A 9,682-nucleotide genomic window follows, 5' to 3' on the forward strand; every position below is an offset into this window, starting at 1 on the left:
TCTTCTTGTAAGATCGATTTATGTCCACCTAGTGTTGAAGCCTATATGTTAAACGGAAGTACATCGTCTTGTGTAATTGGTGTTGATCAACCTATTTGTGACAATTATCCACCACTTGATTATGTGTGTGATGTGATTAATCAAAATCAAGTTAGTGAAGTATTTGAAAAAGTTGGTCAACAAAAGGGGAGTGAACCCGAGAGCTATTCTTGGGATAATCTTGTACTTGAAATCTCTTTAAAAAGTGATATTGAGCTTTTAGAGAGTGCTGAATATGTTTGTTCAAAATCTGCCCGTGAAATAGATCATGCTCTCGTCTTATTTGAAGATGATATAAACACTCCTAATGAGCCTAGTGGTGAAAATGAAGGTATAACTTGCCCTGGAAGCTATAGCCTATATGCTAACCCACTATGGTGTAAAAACATTCCTCCTAAATATGGAAATCTCTTTTTGAAAGACGAGAGTACTCTTATGGGTAAAGAATGTGTAGTCCTTCTTGAAAACCCGAGGGCAAAGGTGTCATTGACTCCATGGGGTAATGTTCCTAAATGTGCATCCTTGTTTAACAAACTTGTTCCTAAATTGCATGAATTCCAACTTGTGGATGCCAAGTTGTCTAGTTGTTTGTAGGAAAGAATGTGTATGTGTTTAAATACTTACTCTTCACCCGTGAATTCCTTTGCATGCGATTCTTTCCTATACTACCTCTTTGCCTATGATGATGTCCATGCTAGTTTTGGATTTGTTTTATGTCGAGGTAGAAAGTTTGTTGGTCTGTTCATGTGTGTGTGTGATAATACTATATGGATTTTGTAGACTTTAGAACCAATTGAAACACCCTTCTTGGTATGGTCTTTTGACGAGATAAAGTAGAAAGGGTGTCTTATGGCTCATAAGATGAAAGAAGTTCTACCTTGTGGATTATTTGATGCCAATAGGACCTATGTAGTTTCTTTATCTCTTGGTGATTCCAATAACCAAATCCTTTGTGCACCTTTTATTGAGTTTTTAATATTTAATTCAAAAGATCCTTGGATATATTACAAATATATGCAACCTTGGCATGTTGAGATGATTTGTTATGCTAACCCTAACCCTCACCATGAGGAGTTTATATTTGTTTGCCCACTCTTCGTTTTTGCAAAGTTTGTATTCAAGGTCGAATCTATTTCAAGAAGGGGAGGATGATATGAGAATAATAGCCACCTTAGATTTCAACGACATCATTCAAAGTCACTATGTGAATAATCAAGCTTTGGTCACATGGAGGGCGCGGGATCATACTTGGAGAGGACGTTTTGAGCCTACCATTAATCAAACCCAAGTATGGAAGATTGCTTGGAGACTTGAACACTCAAGTACTCCCAGGTTAGATGAAGAAGAGAACACACCGATTAGATGAAGAAGAGAACACACCGATTCAACAAGAAACAAAAGAAAAGTGCATAAATGTAAAGGATAGATAGTGAAACATACACCTACACCAATGAATAGCACCAAGGTGTGTATCAAACACCAAGACACACAACACCAATGGAGGATAACACCACACTCTTAGGTGGACACAAAGGGATCAACTCCACAAGCACCCAACCTTTCTTGCCAAAATGTCAACAAGAGTGATTCCACACTCAAATTTGTACACTAAGGAAATAAAATAAAATTTGAGTTTCAATCAATCAATTCATCAAAAAACTAAGGAAAATAGAAGCTTAATTATCTATTTACACTTATCACAAACAAAGACTAAAATACCCTCAATAAAGAGTGCTCCTTTGGAGTGTAAAAGAGAAGTCTTAAAAGACCATAATACCCATAATTTGAGGTGCCTTTGGAGTGTATCCAAGACTTTCTTGGAGTATATTCATGGTCCCTCTTCACATATTAGCAAGTACACTCCCTTGGATGAATGCCACATACTCTCACAAGCCTTCATCTTCATAAATGGCGCCTTGTGTGTTTGGACTTGATGAATGGAGCCTCTTTCATGCTCTCAAAACCGAGTATGGTTCATTCTTCAAGGCTTATGGTCCTCGTGTTAACATCAAGGCAAGCATCCAAGAAACCTTCCATGTACGGGATTACTTTATGTCTTGCTCAAAACGGTCCTTCCTTGCATATTCTTGTGCCCTCGGAGTGACCAAGTGTTGAGCCTTTAGGTGTTAGCCTCCAAAGAAGTCATAAAAAGCTAAGGCGACCATTTGATTTGTATCATCCCCCCTTCTTGAAAAGGATTCGACCTCGAATCCAAAACCAAAGAGAGGACAAATAAATACAAACTCCTTATGGCATGAGGGTTAGGGTTAGCACTGTCACGCCCCAAATCCTATTAAGACGGACTGGCACCCGTTGCCGGTAAGGCTCGGGAGAACCAACCTGTAGCGATACATTACCTATGAACATTATAAGTTACTTTCATACTAAACATGCCCTCAAAAGATAAATAGGACTAGCAAGCCAAAAGATATTATATGACTAGGCCGTTGGAGCCACAATGTCTACGGTACGATACATGACCATACTATACTTTACGTAGTCTACAAAGCCTCTAGACAAGAAACGTTATCTTATAAGGGTCGGGACAGGCCCCGCCTCATGATAAGATACTATACAATGCAAAAAGATATGATAAGACTCAAAGCCCCGAAGCAACCTGGAGCTCAGTGACTGCGGTTGATATCCTGTACTCTTACTAGGGAGGTTTATTAGCTTCTGTACCTGCAGCATGGAATGCAGGTCCCCCAAGAGGGACGTCAGTACGAAATAATGTACTGAATATGTAAGGCAACATGTACTATATATGAGATAAAAACTCAAATGAAACCATGTACTGTTGTAGGGTAAAAGACCACCTTTATGAATATTGTGGAGTCATGTATCTTATAACAATTATGTTACTTTACTCTTATTACTTGAATAATCTGTGCACAGCATGTAATACAAATGACCAGCTGATCAGTGGTAATTCTATATCAGGATCGACCCATGCTAGGCTTTCCTTTCACCCCTGGGATACCCCCTGTAATACTGGGATTGACCCATGCTAGGTGATTCTTTCACCCCTGGGATACCACCCAACAGAAGCAACTGTATACATATATCTTCTTATTACTTTTGAGATGAATCTTTGGTGGTCGTAACATTTGAGCTATAAGACTATAAGCATGACAAATGACAAGTATGTGTCCATGTAACATCATGTCATAATGAAAAGAGTGGGTTGTACAATTAGTGAAACATGTAGGACATAAACAACGTATGAACTTTATTTAGCTAAAAAGAAGACTCATATGTCATGGTACCCAATGTATGTATGCAGCAGTGACAATGCTCGAATCTGGACACACAAGTACATGTTAAAGAGTGGAGTGGTTATGTCAAAGTTTGTAAAGATCTCTATGTGCCAATGAAGACTTTGGATTCCATGCCAAATAATAAGAGATCGAATAGCCTTACATACCTCGACATATCAACTTGTTTTTACGTCGAAATGACTTCTTTTCTTCCAACTATTTATCTACAATATCATGTTTTAAAGCTAGTATTAGCAGCTAATCAATGCATCTGGACAGCCCAATCTCACAAGACACAACACTTTGGCAACAAACGTATAACCATCAACTCAATGGTGTTATTCCGACTTTCTCAATTCTAACTGTATTCAACCAGCATAGATTATCATATACATGATGTATACAGCCTATATTAGTTCTATAACATGCTGGCAACAGTCCATAACTACAACACATAACCATTTTACAAAACGCTCAACTAAGAAGCACAACATCTCGTCGTCTCCCTACATTTCATCGTTAACAATTCATACTTGTCCCAACTTTGAACCAGATGCTCCCAACATATATATACATCAAAAAAATCTTAACATAGTCACAAAATAGCTCAAAACGTAGGGGGAAACGTGAAACAACAGCCCCCTCAACAAAACAGTCCAATACCAGTTTGGAAGCACATAAGATCATATAAGGATACTTGTTTCCAAAGAACTAGCAAAACAGTCCAGCAACCTTGGCAACCATATACACACTACAACATGTTATTAACCTCAACTTTACATCATATTAAAGTGAAAAATCAGGGTAAAAATCGTTCCAAATCCAAGAAAACCAAACAACAACTTTCAGGACACAAGCTGTCCAGAAATTCCTGCACAGTGAACCAGCCAACTTATCTTGTTTTCCATGGAAAATTCATATCAAGTATATGGTTATTTTTACATACCTTAACTCCCAAGGTGTAGGTATAATTCAACAACTCCAAAAGTAGCCTTTGGTTGCCTTCCAAGGTGAAGAAATACCAAGAGAAACTTAGAGAGAAATTCTGAAATTTTTGGTCTTTTCTTTGGTTAACCTAGAGCTCGGTTTTGGTCCCTTTTTAAGGAGACTTTAGACCGACTTTCTCCTAACATTTGTAGCTGATTAACTCAAGTTGGTCAATGACTAATTTTCCCCTTTCACTTGGGCCTTTTGGATCTCTAAATCAATGGGCTTTAGTGGCCCATTTCCTTACTCTTTCTTGCACTTTGTTTGGGCTCAATTTTGTTAGTAGTGAATGAATATGGTTGGGCCTATTATATAAAAATCTTGGGCTGAACATCTTGGCCCAATATAATGTTAAACCATTGTCTTTAATAGCCTCCCTAACTTGGGCTTCGTTTGTCACAAGACTTGGAAAGTTTCGGCGTTAAGCCTTGTCTTCGTTCCCCTTTCTTTTTACTAACGTCTAGACTTCAAGTGAGTTCACTTATGAATGAATTCTTCTCCCTCATGTATATATAATTTCTAAGCTAAGCACACAGGTGACTCACCTGCTAGCTCCCTAAGTTCCATAAGCATGTCAATGTTTTTTTTTTTTTTTCCGTTTAAGGCCACAGTCTCTAAATAGACTTCCATATAGTGCCCCAATCTAACACTTGAACACTTAAAAAATTTTGGTAGTAATTAAATCAAGTCGTATGTCATTTTATGTGAACATTACTAGTACATGTAAAATGTGGGGTGTTACAAGCACAACAAATCATCTCAACATACCAAGGTTGCACATATTTACAATCTAACCAAGGATCCTTTGAATTAAATATTAAAATTTCAATGAAAGATGAACAAAGGATTTGGTTATGGGATTCACCAAAAATGATACTTTGCTTGTCATGTAGACCAAGCAATAAGTTAGGTGCACCCACATCATCAATTCTATATTTGGCACCGGGGTGAAATTGGAAGAGTGGCCATAGACACGGGTCTAGGCAACACTCCCCTTTCCCGTAGGCTTCACCCAAACTACACGGGATACTCTCTACAATAGCATACATATCATCAAAAGCAAGTAGAGAGTAGAAAAAGCTATCACTCAAGTCAACTTCTATTAAGGTGTCTTCATATATGTACTCACCACTAGTTTCAACATCATCACCATAAGTACACTCAACAATAAGGTCATACTTAGTACAATAAAAAGTAATTTCCAAGCAATGGACACTTTCTCCTTTTATGGAAGATCCCTCAAGTAGACATACCACCACAAAAATCAAAGGGATTATTGCTTAAGTCTTTACAAGAAACAAGCAATTCATCTTCATAATTATCAAACAAAGATGGGGTGTCATACAAAGGATCACATCTACAATCATTTTCAAGGAAAAACTGCCTGTTGGGTTTCTTAAATATTCAAGCAAATCAAAGCATTCATCACCCAATTGGTTATTCCTTTCCAAGACTACACATTCCTTACACTTAAGAGTACTCTCATTTTTTCAAGAAGATATTTCCATCTTTTGGAGGAATGTTGTCACACTATAGTGGGTTAGCATATAGTCTATAGCCTCCAAAGTAAGCTATACCATCCTTTTCACCACTAGGATCATTAGGAGTGTTTATATCATCTTAAAACAAGACATTATTCATAAAGAGAGCATAATCTAATCTTTGAGTAAATTCGGAAAATGTGAGTTCTTCACTCTCTAAAAGATCAATATCAAGTTTCAAGGCGGTTTCAACTTTCAAGCACAAGATTGTTCTGAGAATAGCTCTAAGGTTCACTCCCATTTTGTTGACCAACATTATCAAATTCTTCACTTACTTGAGTTCTATTAATTATAACACACATAACCTCAAGTGGTGGGTAATTTTCACACACGATTTGATCAACACAAGTTTCACAAGACGATGTATGTTCATTCAACACAATGGCTTCAACACTAGGTGGACACAAATCAATCTTACAAGAAGATTTAATTTGGTCATCAATAGGATCAACTAGTGTACCCACTCTCAAAACATGTACATTATCAACAATAGGCAAAGAATCAATAGACAATGTCCTTTCATTCATCACATTGGCTTTAACACTAGGTAGACTTAAATTGATCTTACAAGAAGAGTCAATTCGATCATCAATAGGATCAACTAGTGTATCCACACTCACAACATGTACATTATCATTAAGAGGCAAAGAAATAATATACTCACAAATAGATAAGCTACCACTCACGCTCAATGGGCTACTAGCCACACAATCATTGTTCACATGCACAAAAGTGTAAGAGTTAGCTATTTTACCTTTAAGTTCTTGAGCACATTCTTCTTTGCCTTGGTTTGAATCATGGAAAACCACTTTCTCCTTAGAGAAGCTCGCATCACAAGTGAGTTTGTGAAGTCTTCTTCCTTGTTTCACCTCGTCATCTCTTTTCCCAAAATCGGGATTTAGTGCACTAACCATTTGGCGTATCTCTTCAATGGTTTGTATGTAATTTTCAGCATGGGCAATGAAGCTATCACAATGGTCATTTATGCGATCAAACATGGCATTAAAAAAGTAAACCTACAAAATGAACAAATAAGTTAGTTCAAATATCCTCACCAACTTTCTCACTCTCGGATTCTTACCTCACACTTGATCTCATAAGTGCTGAAACATTGACATATACTTGGCAAGTGAGTGAGGAATGATTCTACTTTGGCCCGAAATGGATTTTTGTTTGATATGACTCAAAGAAAATTGCTTACGGACTTGAACCAACAAGTTACAACAAATTACAAACAATAAAAGCTTAAAAGAAACGTAGACATGAAACAAAGAACTCTAGACTAATTATAAACCTAGTAGGTAGTTACTAGTTTGGTAATTAGTGGTAGAATCAACAAAAAATCAACTACAAACAACAAATGGAAAGTTAGTAATCTAATTTAGGACTCAGTTTTGTCGTGTATATAAGTGATGACGTGGTAGCTTGTAATTGGGCGTCACTTTTCAAAAATTTTCAACTTCTAAATTCTTATTTTCGGCCAAACACTCCTTTAGGGAAGAAGAATTTTGGGTTTAGAGGAAAAAATAAAGGTTTGAAGCCTTTTTTTGGAGCTTCAAATGAATTCAAAATGGATTGGTCCCCTCAAGTGTACTTTCAATTATACTTGCTTGTCCCTTTGTCTCTTCTTCCTTTTTGAAAGACTTAGAATATACTAGGGAATATTCTTGTACAAACACTTAGTACACTCTCTTTATTCTCCCTTTTTGGATCAAACAAGCTACTTGAATATTCTTTTTCAACAAGATTTGAAGATGGTGAATGAATAAGATGAATATTCAAGAGTTGACCACGGTTTGACCACTAGGCAAATGAACCCCAAATTCAAATTTTCTGTTAGATCTAGGTTCCTTTTGCCAAGACAAGTACAACCAACACAAAATCAGCCACAAACACCGACAACATCACAAGCTCACACATTACCCTCTTCAAAAAAAGCTTCAACACGCCATAACCATGGTGGATCTAGCTCAAACACAGCTAAATCTTATTCTAAACTTAGATATAAACTCTTTAAGTGCTAGAGAACAATAGTCTAACACTAGATACTATCAAAACAAGCTAAAAATTAGTAGATCTAAGTTGTGAAATTTTGATCTAGTCTCAAACACAAAAGACTCAACACTTTTTTTTTTGTATTTTTTGACTCTGGACTTTTTTTTATGGAGATTTTCTTAGATACAAGACGTAGAGTTGTGGGAATAACTCTAATACATGGCTCTAATACCAAATGATACAAAAACAAACTACTAAACACGAAATTACTCCGAAGGGACCAAAAATTAGCAACTAGAAAAAGAGTAGATGAAGAAGAGAACACACGGATTCAACAAAAAGTAAAAGAAAAGTGCATAAATGTAAAGGATAGATAGTGAGACATATACCTACACCAATGAATAGCACCAAGGCGTGTATCAAACACCAAGACACACAACACTAATAGAGGATAACACCACACTCTTAGGTGGACACAAAGAGATCAACTCCTCAAGCACCCAACCTTTCTTGTCAAAATGTCAACAAGTGTGATTCCACACTCAAAGATGACCCTAGTTTCAATGTATTTTCCAAGACCTACACTAAGATGGCTTTTCCAAGCCCTACACTTAGGAAAGAAAATACAATTTGAGTTTTACTTAATCAATTCATCAAAAAACTAAGGAAAATAGAAGCTTAATTGTCTATTTATACTTATTACAAGTAAATACTAAAATACCCTTAATGAAGGGTGCTCCTTTGGAGTGCAAAAAAGAAGTCTTAAAAAATCGCAATATCCTTTTATTGAGCTGTCTTTAGAGTGTATCCAAGGCTTTCTTGGAGTATATTCATGGTCCCTCTTCACATATTAGCAAGTACACTCCCTTGGATGAATGCCACATACTCTCACGAGCCTCCATCTTCATAGATGGCGCCTTGTGTGTTTAGACTTGATGAATGAAACCTCTTTCATGCTCTCAAAACCGAGTATGGTTTATTTCTCAAGGCTTATGTTCCTCGAGTTGGCATCAAGTCAAGCATCCAAGCAAATTTTCATGCTCGGGATTATTTTATGTCTTGCTCAAAATGGGCCTTTCTTGCATATTCTTGTGCCCTTGGGGTGACTAAGTCTTGAGCCTTTAGGTGTTGGCCTCCAAAGAAGTCATCTAAAGCTAAGGCAGCCATTTGATTTGTATCACTAGTGTCGGATCTAGGGGTTGGCGGCGCTATTTAGGCGGTCAAATGGGAAAAACGGCGTGAACAGGGCATTTTCAGACCAAATTGATGTGCTATAGCCCACAATTCCAGGGATGAGACCAAGGTCCAGCTGTGCTATAGCCCAAAAATCAATCGTCCCCCCAGGCAGATTGAGGAGTTTCCTAGTGTGGGTTGTTAGGGTCAGCGAGGCTATTTGGGTGGTCAAACAGGCGAAAGGGCGTGAAAGAGGCATTTTAAGGCCAAATTGGTGTGATATAGCCCACGACTCCGAGGGTGGGCCTGGGGTACGAGCGTGCTGTGGGCCAAAAATTGATTGAAGGCCCAAGAAAGGCTAAGGAGAAGCCTAGTGTAAGTCGTTGGGGTCGACAGGGCCATTTGGGTGGTCAAACGGGTGAAATGATATTAACAGGGCATTTTAAGGCCAAATCGGTGTGCTATAGCCCACGGTTTTAGGGGTGAGTCCGGGCGTGCTGTGGTCCAAATCCATTTGGGTGATCAAACAAGCAAAACGTCATGAAAGAGAAATTTTCGAGCTAAATAAGTGTGCAATAGCCCACGATATGGGGGTGGGCCTTGGATCCTGACGTATTGTGGGATAAAAATCGACCCAGGGGCCCCAGGTAGGCTGATGAGCGGCCTAGTATGGTACGTTGGGGTCTGCGG

This window comes from Capsicum annuum, chromosome 9, assembly GCF_002878395.1.
Source record: "Capsicum annuum cultivar UCD-10X-F1 chromosome 9, UCD10Xv1.1, whole genome shotgun sequence".
Taxonomy (NCBI): domain Eukaryota; kingdom Viridiplantae; phylum Streptophyta; class Magnoliopsida; order Solanales; family Solanaceae; genus Capsicum; species Capsicum annuum.